Source organism: Bombus pyrosoma, linkage group LG13 (genome assembly GCF_014825855.1).
Source record: "Bombus pyrosoma isolate SC7728 linkage group LG13, ASM1482585v1, whole genome shotgun sequence".
NCBI lineage: Eukaryota > Metazoa > Arthropoda > Insecta > Hymenoptera > Apidae > Bombus > Bombus pyrosoma.
In genome coordinates this window covers 7,685,049-7,701,296 of record NC_057782.1, presented here as the reverse complement: position 1 = coordinate 7,701,296, position 16,248 = coordinate 7,685,049, and the positions used below count along the sequence as shown (strand labels likewise).

Sequence of the window (16,248 nt, the reverse complement as noted above, 5' to 3'; positions counted from 1 at the left end):
GATAATTATGACAGCTCTTGTCATAACGCTAATGAAATTTACAGATGTATCGTACAACGGTGTTTAAATATTTTCGTGAACCCGAATACTCCAATTACTCGAAAGACGACCACAGAGGGATGAAAGTTGGAGCTACGGATCTCGACTGTTTCCAGAGGATTCTTTTACTGGGTGAACGTAATTTTCCCGCAAGAAAGAAGAAGGGGGATGTTTCGCTAAAGGTGTTCGTTAATCGATAAATTGCCAGCGTTTCCACGAGCCGTAAAGAGTTTAATCTGATCGAAGGGAGTTCGAACGACGGCAGGGGTCGTCGAACGTTACGTACTCGCGTAACTGAGAACGAGTATAGACGACGCTTTGGATCCGACACAACTGAACGTTTTCTTCCTTATTCTTTCGAGAGGTGATAAATTATCCATCGGTTATGAGCTACATCTTTAAGCTGACGCTGCACTATTTCTAAACATCGATGCTTATTTTCCGGCGAAGGCTTGTAACAATCGCTTTTCCGTCTTCTACGCTGGAATCCGATAGCAATCTGTCACGATATAATAGAGACCCGCAATTGGGTTGAAAATTCTTTCTCACCTTCTCGTTTCTCATCGAGTATACCTGATTCCAACACTCGAATACTTGCGTCATTCTTCGTATACACGCTAATTCTTAGTACGTTACTGGTACATTCGTTTCTGCGTCCGTTACGTATTTGTTACGATTAAGCAATTACAGCGAAGAGCGAGCCATTCCAGGGTCAAACTGGTCAACTCCACTTTGTTGAAGTATACACAGAGCAATAACGTTCAATTCTCAAAAAAGAAAAAAAAAAGAGAAAAAGCTCATTTTCAGGAATTCATTTATAACGAAGAAACGACACAGATAACAGGAATTTCTAAGGCGACATTGTAACATTATCGCTTTTCCCCGCTTACCGATTTTCAAGTGTATCGATTTTCGGTGTGTCCTTCGAGAGGCTCGAGTCCATGTTACCACTGAAGCGGAGAAAAACGTTCGACGCTGCAACTGCATCTGACAAATTTTCTTACGCGTCACATCATCCCATACATACGCGGTCCTACCAAAATGCGTTCGTTTATCTGCCGAAATTCGATAAAATTTCATCGGTGCGGAGCTGAAAATGGACCGCGAACGCGGAAAATCGATACGTAGGCTGGCCATCGAGCGATCGAGCGCTACCCGTTGCCGGGAGGAGCGTGCACGTGTCGTTAGCCCAGTGGTTCTCGATTGGAGCGCGTCCGGTAGCCTCCGTCGTATGACCCAGACGGCATAGAGACAGCCGAGCCGAGCGAGACAGAGATAGTCGGCCGAGAGGGTGGAACGCTTTCGATCGGACGGTTCGCTTCCGCTTTCGATTCACTGCGGGACCCGATGAATACGGGATGCGTACGCGAGAGAGCACGAGGCAATCTCGATGCTAAGGTCAATGTTTTTGGGACGGTTGGAGTGGCAAGGGCGAAGCCGGCCAGAGAACGAGAGAGAAAATAAAGAGAGCGACTTGGACAGAAAGGGAGAACGCGAGAGAGGACAGAATAGAGAGAGCGGTTGCTATGGCGACCGTGAAGGGGAGGGGTTGGTTAAGGGGAGGCTGCGAGGAGAGACGAGGAGAGACGGCTACAGAGAGAGGTGCGTAAACGTGTGACGAGAGAGACTGGGAAAACTATTACTCTCCTCTCTGGCGGTCTTTCTCTGCCTCTCTCTTTTCTTTCTCTCTTCTGCGAGTTCTCGCTCGTTTCGTCCTTCGTCAGTCATCGGGCAGAGGGTTTGAAGCCGGAGTGATGTTAATTGCACTGCTACCGCCAGCAGGCAATATGTATTCGTGTACAGAGCGATGTGCCGTGCTCGTAAACGGCGACGTTCGAGCAAGCTCGTTCCTCTTTTGTTGGAAAGGGCGGAAAAGTAACGGCGCCGCCGCCGTCACCACAGGCAAAGAGACAGAGAGAGAGAGAGAGACAAGAACTTTGATAAAAGTGGGCTAACGTCGCCCACGTGCCACTACTACGATCCTCTAGTCCTCTCTCTCTCTCTCGCTCTCTCTCTCCCCCGTAAAACACACTCTTTATGTTATTTGCTCGTGCAGACTCGTCGTGACATTTGCCGCGTTCCATGGATCCCGTGTTTTGGATCACAGCACGTTCCTTTGCTTCGTGATGTTGGCTACAGTCATGTTGGCCCTTTGATCGATAACGTCGTTCTTGGCCGCAAACGCGTCGACGCTAGGCATAGTCTCCTTTATTGGTGACTACGCCTGCTGTAACACGAGCGAGAATCATCGATATTGCGCTACGCGATCTTGAAAAAATATATCGCCGATATAATGCTGGTCGAAATTGCAAAGTCAATCTGCTCGGTCATTCTGTGGAACGTATCCAAATTATCTCATTCTTATCTATCGCAACTGCCAACGCACTAATAATAGTCGTTCTCGTAAACACATTCCATACTTTACCTCTGCCGTTTAAAAATACTGTTCGTCGTAATATCGAAATACCAAAGATGTCGAACTACGTTGAATTGATCAACGATGAAACTGGATACTCGTGTGTCTGGAATGCAACACCTTGACGAGAATGAATTTCCTACGTTCGAACTACATAGCACTCGGGTTTGAAGAAGATACTTTTTCGAAAGACGAATTAACTGAGGATAATCGTGGCAATTAATAACGAGCGAATTTGCGAGAGAAAAGAGGCATAGGTAGGAGGAATACGTTAATCGGATAATTTCAGGAAGCCTGTGGGAAATGTCCAGCATCGCCACCCCGGGGATAGATTGTTAATTTCGCGTGAATGTTTTAATTAACCCTGCTTACAAGATGCGGCCGGTATTAATGACACGAGGAAATAACGGCGGAATGAGCTTTCTGACAGAAGTGGGCTAACTTTACGGCATTAATATTACGTTGCCCTGCAGGGTAGAACAGCGTGGAAAAAGTAATGGCCCCGTGGATGCGACGAGGGTGCTGCGAGTTTTAATAGAGGGCGAAGGGAGTTTAATTGTAAAATTAAGGAAATCTGACAAACCTATCTTCCGGCGAAGATCTTAGCCACCAAGACGAGTAAACTGAAAATTTTCCCTCGTTAAGAAATGTATCTAATATGTAAATTAACAACGCAACTCTTACTACGCACCTAAATATGTTACGCGCTTCTAATTAGACTCAAACGAATATGTATTTATACATTGTCCAAATTCTATGTATTTTCGAATGTTTAAATTTCCCATAAACGCATAAACACTCGCGGTGCGATTATTAGCGATAAAGTTATTAACAATAAAAATTAATTCCGCCGGGCTTCATATCCATAACCGAACTGAATACGAGTGGAAAACGTGGAAAAAGCAAGATACGAATTCGATTTGTACAAAGACTCGACGCTGGAAATTTCGAGCATGGACTTTGCACAATGCGGCAAATGAGCAACAAAGTTACGCGTAAACGCGATGCATCGCCATTGACGTTCGAAACAATCAAGACGAGCCATTGTTTCCGGGTGCCGGTTTAATAGCAACGAAACCACTAATAAGCGCATAAACACGCCCACGCAGACGACCGCAACGAACAGCAACGCGGCTGGATGCTTTTAATTCGACTCGAACAATATCCGGCGTGCGCGCTGTTATCCAACCTGTCTCTTCGTCGTTTCAAATCCACGTACTCTATCAATCTGGTACACGGACGAACGTGGCGCGTTCCTCAAGGATTTTCTAACTTCCGCCGAGGGCTGGCTGACCTTAAAAGCGCGTAGGGTCGGAGGAATCGCATGTGGCCCGATACAGGACGAGACAATTGTGCCCAATCTTTTCATTCGTTCGTAAATGAACGACACTGTCCCGGTGTGAAAGGCTTAATGTACCGAACGTAGATTAGACAGCCGCGCGATACTCGTGGACCTTGACGATTTTATTTGTCGCCTTGTTAGCTTCGATAATCTAAGCTCGACAAATAGACGATGAAATTTCAATCGTGATATTTTTTTATCACCTCGACTGAATCGTGTAAAATTCCGTTTTTGGACGTCGATGATGCGGCGTGATTCACGATATATACGTCGCATTATATTTTCTTTTGTCACCTGCACGAACTAGGTCACTACCCACGCGAGTAGACGCCACGGTTCTCTCAAGAATATTAACGCATCCGTTTCATCTTGCGTATTATATGTCGTATGACACGCGGTTGCCAGCATCAAATTGCCACACGGATTTTGTAAGCTTCTGTTTGCCAGATTATAAATTTGATCTATAGCATCTATCTGCGCCGCTCTTCTCCATAGTTCGACGCGCTGTATGTCTAAATGGCTTTTAAAATGGCTTGTTAGTATATCGACCCGCCGTCTGCTACCTCTTTTTTACTGACGTCGCCTGCGTACCGGCTCGTTTATGTTCGTGCAGTTTGTTTTAGGCTTTTATGTTTCAAAAAATCCTCAGAAATTCCAAGCCTGTACAATATCATCCAACAGTTTTTCATGCTAGATGTTACCGTAATTCTTTTTTAAACGAGGCAAAATTAAAAAATGGAAAGTTATGCCGATGAAGGATTAGTTGTCTTTTCTCTTCATTTAGTGACTTCTTTCCGTTCTAGTTTGTCCTCCTCTTCCATATACAGGGTGGTTGGCAACTGGTGGTGCAAGCGGAAAGGGGGTGATTCTAGGCGAAAAAAGAAGTCGAAAATATAGAATAAAAATTTTTCGTTTGAGGCTTTGTTTTCGAGAAAATCGACTTTGAATTTTCGCTCGGTACGCGTGCACTTTATCACGTCTCGTTATAACGGATCTCACTGTAGATCGTTGTCTCGATGGATATTATCGCAGTTTAAGTTTGTTTTTGCCGTAACGGAAGATTACGAATACATAATGAAATAATATGAAGTAATCATAAAGTTTATTATTACAAAAATTGCTGAAAATGTTGCCCATTCTGCCGAACACATAGTTCTGCTCTTCCAATTAAATTTCTATGAACACTTTCTAACGTATTCGATTGTTTTAAAGTACGAAAGGCCACAATAATCTTTTCTTTCATCCGTACCGAGCGAAAATTCAAAGTCGATTTTCTCGAAAACAAAGCCTCAAACGAAAAATTTTTATTCTATATTTTCGACTTCTTTTTTCGCCTAGAATCACCCCCTTTCCGCTTATACCACCAGTTACCAACCACCCTGTATATCGTATTTCTGTGTTAATCCTCTATCTAAGTCCTCAGATAATTGACCAAAAAATATTTTGACCAAAAAAAAAGACGACACTTTTACACGAAACGATGTAAGTTTCTGTGACGATAGGTAAAAACTGCATAAGCAGCTATAACATTAGGCTGTCGGAAAAGTATCTTTCTTTCGCAAACGTGTTCATTACAACAGTGCACCTTCGTACAAACGTGAAGAAACCAAGTCTGCGAAACGTCGCGGTGTTTATCTCAATGGAAGAAAAAGGATCGTACGTAATTCGACAAAATAATATAAAACAAAAAACATTGTGCGTCTATTATTTCCTAGTGAAACAAAGGAAACTTTTCGGACAACCTGTACATTTGTCACGAAGGAATTTGGCACATGGCCTAATTTCTAGATAAATGAGTAACATGACGCGGTGAGTAATCGTTATGAGAATAATCGTTCGGTGAGAGTCGCTGTATACAAAAACGAAAGGCTAGAGATAGAATTCGTCTCTTATTGAATGGAATATAGGTTTGCAAGCTCGATAACGATGAAAACGAATTTTTCCCGGGTGTCGACGATCCTGCACAATTTTCCTGTCTCGTCTCTCGATAACTGTATCACGAAAGATCTACATTAGAGGCAGGACAGCCTGGTGGATCTGGCGTGCATTCACGACAGCTCTGTAGGCTGGAATAAAAGCAAAAGAAACAAAAAGGGAGAGGAAAAGCAGCTGCTGTTCGGCCTGTTCCTTTTGTAGATTACTCGCGTGGTATCAGACACGTAGGAAATAAGATGTCGAGCGGCTGGCATGACGTCACCGGGGCCTTCTCACCCTCCCGCCAAGATCTCCACCATTTTTCTACCTTTTACACCATCGAGAGACCCTCGTACGTTTTGCTACCAGCCAACCGCTTCACGGACGTTACGAGGCAACCTCGCGCAAGCTTACGTATTCCTGGCTCTCCTTCCAGTCTTGTGGACCAACGAGGACCGAGGAAAGCGGGTAACACGTTATATTATAAAGAGAAAACTGCTGGAAGAAATGGTAACTCGCTGGCTACCAAGTACTACGTGCAGCTAAGACCTCTATTCTGCGCGAATATTTAATAATAACAATATCCTAGCGAATAAATTTATTTTTCACAATCTTCCAATTTTACGTCCAATCGGATAGTTAAATAATTTCCCACTCGTCCAATTAATATGGTAATTTGAAATTTGATGATTTCGTTTCTGGGATCGTCCGGAAATTGTTACCACAGGACTATCTAGTGTACTCGCTTATTAAGACGACATAATTGGTAAATATAATCGATTCGGTCAATAATTATCGGTGTATCTAAAAATTTCTACGAAACTAAAGTACGCTTAATCCATTTCGATCAAACGGACTTACGTTTCGTTTAGCCTTCCTTCCAACTCCTGTATGTTAGACCAATTGGCCCAAAATACGAAATTCCACGTCATTGGAGACGCTATCGATCGTTAAGATTGACGATCGTGTTGGCTCGTTCACTAATCTTCGACAATCGTGAGTACGAATAGCGGAGCGAGATATCTGTTGATAATCTAGACCCTTCGATTATCGAAGACGCGCAGGGAAAAAAGAAGTGGCCAGATAGTTACAATCTGTCACGTAAAAGCGATTATGTATACAGAAAGGGATAAAACAGAGAAGGAGAGAGATATGTAGAAGGAAAGAGGAAACACGAGGATGGAGTAAAGAAACAAAGATGCAAAGAGGATAAGAAGTCGACCCCAACATGGCCGTCAAACGATAACGGCCCGCTGATAAGAGCCTACCCTCTCTTCAACGCTTTAATATCTCTCCCGCGCCTGCCTTTTTAATTATCTCTCCAGTGATAATGGGCGGCCTCCGTGGCTCGAGCTTTCGGCTGATAAATGCGGAAAGAAGGAGAGAAAGGGAGAACAACAAGACGAAGAGAAATCAAGAAACAGAAGGGAAGAACGAACTGGTTGTAACGTGGTTGAAACGTACGTACGTAGACGGGAAAAGAAACTGGCGAGACGAACGGAGTAAAGAAAAATTCTTCCGGGACACGATGCTGTGGCACGCATGGATCGCGATGCGTACGAGAGAAAATGAAATTCGTCTGAAAATGAAACGCGTTTGATAACTACCGGGACAGGAAGCTCGCCTGCCTCTGCTTTTTCATGCCTCGATCGAAAGATCAAAGTTACGCGAGGACATTTTGGTCAATGGGGAAGATGATTATCGGGAAAACTGGAGTCCGAGTTCCGAAGCCAATCTGCCGGAAAAAATAATCATCGAGCCCTCAGGAATTTACCGATCGGTGAGCTTTAATTCCATCTTGTCGCGAGTACCTCGTATCTAGATTCGACGTTAAAATTGAAAGACGAACGAGATCAGAGGGGGAAAAAAAAGGAGACTAGGTATCGTGAGCAGGATGACGAGACGTTACATAATCGAAGCGAGGTGTAGCTATCGGTGATTTATGATAAGGCGAGCGTCGATAGCAACACCGCAATTTTATCGTCCTATCGTCGGCTATCGTACATTTGGAAACATTCGATATCCGTCGAGCATGAAAGAGCCGTGGGAAAACCTTGCTCCGGAAAATTACCATGTATAGCCGCTCGTTGGTAATTGATGTCCGCCTAACAATTACCATGCTCGTAATTCTCTCTTCTCCTCGGTGAACAAGGGCCATTTACGTTCGAAAAACAATTGGCCACGCCGCGATAAATTTTCGTCTGTAACCGGTCGTGCTTTAGAATTATGCCAATTTCTATGACAGCACGGAGGAGCCGGGAAATAATTGAAATCACAAATCGTCATGAGCGCGACGAGTGTAGGTGGTACAGACCTGCTCTAATAAATTTCGAAAACAATTTCGTTGCGAGCAGTGAAAGAGGAGAGGATGGTGGCAGACGTCGCTCACGGAAGGGGTGGATGAAGAAGGGTGGGGGAAGATGGTGGGAGGGAAAACAATTTCGTCCCGAAATTTCCATAAAGGCGAAACGAAGGAAATCCGCGCCTGCAGTCACCGTTAATTTTTCATCAGGCCTGCACTTAACTGCAGCTTAATTTCGTGTCTCGCGAGGATGATCGCACCGTCGCATCGAGTTTAAGCTAAAAGGACGACGAAAGGGGTGGATGGAAGAACGTTCGTCTCCGGGCTTAAAAGGTGTCGGGGCGACTTTTCGCCAAAGACCCCTGACTTTTCGAACCATTACTTTTTATTGGATCGTCCAGATCGGTCCCTTTTCCTTCGTCTCCAACCGTACGCTACCTCTGCCGATCTTCTAACCCTCTCCTTCGCTTTATCTCCGGCGATAAAGCGTTTTCGTTCTGCTCGTGTTCTTTTGCCCGTTGTGTTGCTCGATCGCGCGAAATTCTCGATGAAAAGGTGCTTCAGCGGTTTACTGCTGACGCATCGAGGGAAAATGATCGAGATGACTGCGGCATACAGGCATTCAGGCGTGTACGAACCATCGATAGACTCGGTGCATAAAGGAGAAGAGCTTTTGAATTTATGCGGATTTCTGTATAGCCAGAATTTGTCTCTTTCCCGAATATTCGATTAACGAAGTAACTTATTTTTCACGAACGCGACTAAAACATTATCTTTCGTGTATAGAATATTCCGCGTGTTCCATTATCATATTCCTAGAAAAATCCAATACTTTCATAGTTGGAGAATATTAAATAACTATAGTGTATGGTGGTAACTAACACATCCACGATGTGCATGCAGAGTCACCGATCGTAATAACGTCCGTAGTCAATCTCGAGCGAAATTTTACTCGCGAGCCACTGCGATTTTTCCATAGAATGTTGTGTGCGAATTTTTCCCGAGAAATCCTTTGGACATTTCGTTTAAAAACCCAGTTGCATAACGTTGTAGAAACTCTAACAAATATTTCAAAATATTTTGGACCTTTTCAACGTCCAGAGCGGTAAAATAATTGGACGTGAATGTACAAGACCCAGCCTGCTTATGAAGGGTTTGAAAATGTATTTGCCCATGGAGGGTTAAGATTAGAACGAGCAACGTCGTTACGCGTGTAAATGTTCGTTCGCTGGCACCTAAATCATGGTTAATGGCCGAAACGCGGGTACAAAAGTTTACCCGAGCATTCGTAAATATGATCTGTCAGTAGACTGGACAGCTGGTCGAATTTTCCTCGAGTCGTGAGCGACGCGGCGTACCTCCAGGCTTGGGATATTACCTGATAGGGGAGAGATACGCAGCCGGGAACGGCATGATCTGTCAATCAATCGCGGAGGAATCGCGAAAAAAAGTGAAAAGTGCATGTGACGCGACAGCCATGTTGCGATTTTTCCGCGCGCGCCACGAGAGGCATTATTTCCAGCATCGGTTTTGTGCTTTCCGGCCATTGAACTATTCCATCTACACCCCTTTCCCCCGATACATCCCCTGTTAGCCGGTCTCGCCCAGTTCTACCTTCGTCGTTCACTATTTTTCGAATCTCTATCTCGTCTGTATTTCCTTTGAAAAAGTCTCGCGAACCTAAAGTTTCCGAAAGAATCGTTGTAGCCTAACCCTGAAAGGGTCTATCGATTGCGCGTTAATTAAATTAAAAGACAACGGTAGCTGGCCATTACAAAAATCGACGATCTAAGGTCTAAACGCAATATTTTGCTTTTTTCGTTGATCAAGTTTAACGTGGCCTTTGTGCAGTTCCAATGGAACTTTCGACTTCTCGTTAATTCACGGTTAATTGGTTGGTCGAAATTTTTGGTCCTATAGATTAGTTGATTTATTAATCACTTGTTACATTGGTTTATATAACGTTGAGTGCACATCGCACGTGTCACTAACCTTGTAACTTATCGAAGATGAATCGACTGGAGCAGGAAGAGCACTTGACAACAACCAGATGTTATTTCAGGTTAAGCTTCACTCGACAGGGTTCGGGAGAGTATAAACGACCGCGCGACCTTTTTCACCGGTTCTTCTAATCCAATTCCCGTGTCTTCGATTTTTAACAGACCCACCGATTTTACCCTCTAGTCGAGTGTCTGTCACAGGCGACGTCTCACTTAATGGTCAGTCTGTAAACACTAACAGTCACATTCTTTAACATCGTTCGTTTGCCGTCAACGTTTTCGGGGACGTTTCTGGTTTCTTTCCATTTTCAACTACGTACTTCCGTCGATATTTAAATTATCCTAAAAAACAATCGTAATGGCGTTGAAGGAGAAGCTATCGCGATACGGTGCAAAGATATTAAAACAGAAGCCGTAGTAGCAGGCGAAACGCTGTGTATAGAGGAGAGCCTGGACGTTCTCAGGGACAAGTGAAAATACGTCGATCAAATCCCGCAAAATGACAATTTTACGACCTAATATCGCGCAGACTACGACTATATTCTAACCAAGCAAGGGGAGCGAAGCAAGCACCAGCGTAGTAAACCGCAAGCCGCGTAATGATACCATCGATAAAGACAAATCCTTCCTGCTTCGGAAACGATGAAGAGGTCGTCACGCGAAGGTCAACGTCTACTCGTGGCCAATTATCGCTAAGACAGGAGAAGATCGACACCGTTCTTTCAAGAATCGCGAAAGACAATTCGCTTAATTGTCCCTCAGAGTCGCTGGTGTTCGCCTTTTGCCCCCAACAGTTGCTTCTTCTCCCTTGATCGGACAAGAGAATGCAAGAAAAAGCAGCTGAACAGAAGGGGAGGAAGCTGAAGGCAAAAGAAAAGCAAGCTGAGAAACAGTCGAAGGCGCGCAACGCCGGAAATGGGCCATTAGTTTCGTGACGAGTATTCAACGCGACGGATTCTCGTCGCTCGGATGGAAATCCAACCGAATGGGTGCACATCGACCCGAGCTCGCTCCCTTTCTTCATTCCCTTCTTCCTGAGAGAAACAGCTTCTCGCCCGGTCGCAAACGACGGCTGCACGTTTACGATAGTATTTACGTTACTGGAGTGAGGCCAGGGTGGGGTTATGATAAATTTCCCGTGTACAAACTAATTTGAGGAAGCATAAACCCTTCCCCCGTGCGTCGACGCGAACCTGCGCTTCGCCAAGGTGTAGGCAGAACCGTTTTGCCTGCAACAGCTACGTAGAAGCTTGCCTCCCGGAGCTTTGATTCGCGAATTCAACTGAGAATTCATTTTATATCGCTCTACGTTTTACGTCGATTTCCAAGCTATCCTCGTTCGTGAATATTCGAATATCTGTTAATTTTTCATGTGTAACTGGCTCGCGCTATTAAAGGAACGACTGTGTAATCGGTCAGAATTATGTGGAATTCGGAATACGTAGGAAATATAATTCCAAAAGTTATTTATTTGTAATAGTTAGAAGAAAATCATCCGAGAATTTCAATATCCACGATCTTTTAATTTATGAAGTTTCAATGTAAAAAATAATAATAAGACGAATGTAAAGAATAACTAAGAAGTTCTAAGCAAATGATAATTGCAAAGTTTCTAATAAATTTCTAACGACTTTTTCGATTTCTGTAAGCGTCTTAATGCTCGTGAACGATGGTGTACATGTTAAGAACAAGCGTCGTCTCTTCTTACGTTTCAACTACGAAATAAAATTGGATTTTTCAAGTCGATGTACTTTATATGCTTTCTTTGTTTACTGTTGCGTTTTAACCGCTCCTGTTGCATTTTTCTATCGTTACTGTTGCTTTGTCTCTCTGTGGCTTTTCCTCTCCGTGTCTCTGCATCCCTTCCGTTTCCGGTTGTTTTCCCGTCTGGTCGCGTCAGAGGGTAAACCTGTATCCGAAATGGGAAACCGTTGCCAGGCTGGCGAGGGGAATGACACTATGGCGAAGAGGAAAGAGGCAGTCGTTTTAAGATGGCAACCGCTTCAATTGTGCGAATTAACCTCTAACGAGAAATCTCGATTCCGGTGGAAAGTAGTGGAATAGCGTGGCCCACGAGCAACATCCTAACCTGCTATTTTCTCAACTGCCTCTTATCCGACGAAGGTGAAGTTCAATTAATTAAGGGTGGCTCGATAACCGAGTACGTTTGCCTTGTATTTTCCCGTAACTATTTCGAAACGTAACCCTCTAGTTTAACTGGTATTCTATATCGCAGTACAATATCTTTAACGCGTAAAATATGAAATACAAATTAAAGCCAAGTTTTCTGAAATAAAATAAAATTTAGTCTTCAAATTGTTCGGAATCGCTTTCAGAAAATTTGCGATAGAGCGAGCGCACAAGCGAAAGAAATGAAACGCCACGCGTATAACGTTAGAATAAATATGTGGATATTCCAATCGCGATCGAATTGAAGCCGGCGTTCGATATGCTATCAAATCGAAGATATATCTATAATATAAGGATAGAGCAAAGGCGAAATTACATAACGCAAGAAGCGAGAAGCAACGGAATTGTAGATAATAAAGTTCTTACATTGTTTAATCGTTGAACGTTGAGAAACACCATCTTGTTAATTCGTTGATATAAATCGATTTACAAAGCATCGGACAGAATCGTCGATTTGTTATTTTAATCAAATAATATTTTTTAACGTTAGCTCAACTTTAGTAAACGATTAGTATAAAATGATAATTTTCAAGGGCAAATTGTTGCGCTTTCTACGGTATATTCTCAACGACTGCTCCGACTGAACTGTTCTTTAATGTATCATTTCTTCTCACCGGATCAAAAGATATTGTTGTCTCGCGCGACGGTAGAAAATTTGAAATAATAAGATGTATGAACGACATAGGAATTCTTCGTAGTGCAACAAGAGGCATACAGTAGAACCAATTTCGATTCGTTACACGATACCTTTCCTTCTACGAAAAGTACGGGTCCTTATCAATGACAGCTTGCAATTCGTAACGGAAAACACAAGGGGATAGGTAATGGCGCGCCGTGCCACGTCGCGGAATCTAATACAACCGATGACATAATACCGCAAAAGGCAGTTGCACCGATAAAAGGACGGAAATATATCGTGTTTGCCGGCGACTAAAATACAGCGAACAATTTATTCCATCGCTCTCTGATATCCTCTTACCGTGTCATCCATCGTGTAAGACATCCAAATTAGATTTGAAACTTCGATAAAAACGTCCAACGTGATATATCAATTTTGAACATTTTTAAACACGGTCGTATTAAAAGCACCAAGTATACGGTATTTTTTATCGTCACTGACATGCAAAGGAAAGTTCGATTAACCGCAAACACCCGTTTCCTCGAATATTTCACGAAAGCTGATTTCCCAGGACGATCGACCGACTGCGTACAATAATGTTTTACAACATCGCGGCTAGAGGCACGGATCGCTCGGGTTAAACTGAGAGATAATTGTCCGCTATCAGCTGACCCTTGTCGTCCATCCAGTCCCCTTCCATCGTCTGCCGCGCCTCAGCCACTTCTCTCTCACTCACTCTGTCGGTTTCGATGCAACGAAGCTCGCCAAGTTAAACGCATGTTTGCCACTACAGCGATCGACAAAAGGCATTTTGTCGCGAAACTTTCAGAGAGAGAGAGAGAGAGAGAAAGAGAGTCAAGTTGACAGCCAGGGACGAACAGGTCTGTGCGCCTAATCACAACGCGTGCAACTCGCCAGATACGTGTACTAATATCGCGTTAATAAGGATCATTATGTCGCATAATCTCGATATAGTATGATGACAATAGTACGGAATATGTTGGAATACATCGATCCTATTGTGAGAGTAGAAACTAAGATAAGGACAGAGATACATTTTCTGATTTCGGATGACTAAATTAATGATTCATCGTAAGTGCAACAATGAAGAGATAGCTTCGATATGAAACTGATTCATGAAAAGAAAAAAAAGACGCACAGACGGTTACATATTAAAAGTAGAAAAATAATTTCGCTTCGTTAGCGCGCCCTTTATCGTTACGAAAGGGGATTATTTTACGTTACAAAAAAATTCAAATTCAACAGAATACCGATCGAATCGACGTTTGGGAAATCACGATGATACCGTCACGTCTCCGTTCGAACTTCACCGATTTTAATTTGAAATTCACGAAGGATCTATATAATGGTCAGTCAACTGACAAAAATTCCGATCGCAGGAAAATTCGATTCCTCGTACACGACACATCGGCTGTCTACTATATTCGAGCGAATTTTTCCGTTCGTTCCAATTATCGGCCGCGTCTAATGAGCGAGCGTCATCGGGGAAGCAACCGGGGGAATCGTCGAAAAAGCCATTGGCTATTAAAAAAAATCCGATTTTTCTTCAAGGTTTTGTAACGGATCACCTGGCGGTGTGCGGCTAATTCGACGCTTTTCGTTTCAATTAATTCCACGCGCGTTTCACATCCACTTTCCCCGGGCGGTCTTTCCGTGAAAATCACTTGGCAGGATTTGGGAATCGATAAAAAAGATAGGGGAGAGTTTCTGTGCTTAGCGATGGTCATAAATTTAACGTCAACCAGGTTCGCTATCGTTTCCTCCTTTCTTTGGTCCGCGAATCGTGGCCGATCGACCGACAGTTTTTTACGATCTAAACCTAACTTAAACCGCGCCGGATAAAAAGCGTTCCTGATGTAAAGAGTTCTAAGTAAGTATCTATCTTCTTGCAGGCACGTTCCCTACCGGGTAGTACCGATCTGTTGGCTCATTGAAAAATCTGACGCTGAAAAATCGTCGACGAACGCTTGCTAATGGAAAGCCGGTAGCCAGAGGATGATAAAGTTTCATCCCTTACGACGTACAACATCCCCTTTTCTCGTTGCTAATTGACCAAAGGTTTATCGTACTTGAAACATCGAGCTTTTTCTCTATAGAATCAGAAATCGATTAAAGAGAATTCCTTCGCCAATCTCTCCATTTGTTCTGCCATTTGATTTCATATGCCATTCGTATCCGCGATATCGTTCGTCATTGCAAAATGTTAATGGGTTGTTGCTCTCCAATTATATCCTCGTCTTACGTTTGCAATGCCGGCGGAGGCGTGCTTAAAGAGGCGGATAATTTAAAAGCCGAGCAACGAAGGAACGAGCAAGCGGAGTTACATTGCGAAGAAAATTACGTTGATGGAAAATGCTTTGGGATTCCTTAAAGCCGAGTACATTCGAAAAATTACAATCTTTCGCGGATCTCTACTCGGTCTAATGAAACGATTAAAAATATTATGTTAACCGGACGGAACTGCGTTTCTAATCTAAAACTCTTCTCTAATTTCGCCAACTCTGTAACCACTGTAAAGGAGACCTTTATGTATGCACACGTCGTACGTATAGCATAAAACGTTTTTAAATTTTACCAACACCGACGAGACACGACCGTCCCCGTTAAATTGGCAAAGTTTCGAACGATTCTGGAAGTCTATGCAGAGGTTGCAAGACATTTACCGGGAACGTACGCAGCGGACACATAACACAGAACGTTTCAAGGCGTCTCGTCTTATGCATTCGCGAACGGTTTCTGCCAAGTGCCCGGATATTTTCGTAACCCGCTGTATACTCGAACTATTCCATAATCTGCCTACTCCAAAGGTATCATCACGCTCTCCAAATATGTACAAATAATTTCGGCAGGTGAAAGAAACGGAAAGAGCGCGAACTCAGCGGAAAAAGGGGAGGGGGGCGATATCATTAGCGTTTCACGAGTTTGGTTTTAAAAGAAAATCGTAACGACGCGCTGCAAGGGACGCAGCACTCGATCCACCGATTAATTCCAAGCTTTAGCTACATCGCCGGCTAAATTGCCGTAGTCTCTCGCGGCGTCGTTTTTCGCGCTTCCCTTCTCCGCCCCCATCGGCCACCCTTACCGCCCGCCGCGTTCCGAATATCGCGCGCGTACCTTTCTTTTTTTGCCGGATTTTGCCGGAGGATATCGACAGGAAACGACGAACAGGAAACGGAGCGAGCGAAACGAGAGAAAGGAAAGGCTGTGAAAGGGAGTCGAAAAACGGGGGCGTAAGGGTGCAATGAGCACTGGCGAGAGGCAGTGGGTGGGGAGGAGGGGGTGGACGATGGAAAATGAGCGGAGAAAGGGTCGACGACGACGACGACGGCGACGGCGACGGCGACGATGAGGTTTGAGCGTGTTGGTACTGCGATACGGCGAAAGAGAGCAAGAGAGCCGGCTCTT

The 16,248-nt window shown here is 43.9% G+C and overlaps 1 long non-coding RNA gene across 13 annotated transcripts in view; it reads right to left on the bottom strand.

Annotated features, from left to right (window-relative positions):
* The window catches only part of LOC122574312, an 80,456-nt gene that overhangs the window by 20,965 nt on the left and 43,243 nt on the right, over positions 1-16,248 (bottom strand). For 2 of the 13 annotated variants that reach the window (XR_006318986.1, XR_006318987.1), the window contains one exon: positions 10,006-10,247. The exons of 7 other annotated variants lie outside the window; for them this stretch is intronic. This is a non-coding gene — a long non-coding RNA (uncharacterized LOC122574312). Of the gene's footprint in view, positions 1-10,005; positions 10,248-13,182; positions 13,438-16,248 lie in introns of those variants that run through there. 4 more of the 13 variants (XR_006318991.1, XR_006318992.1, XR_006318988.1 and 1 more) reach the window with 4 other exon arrangements.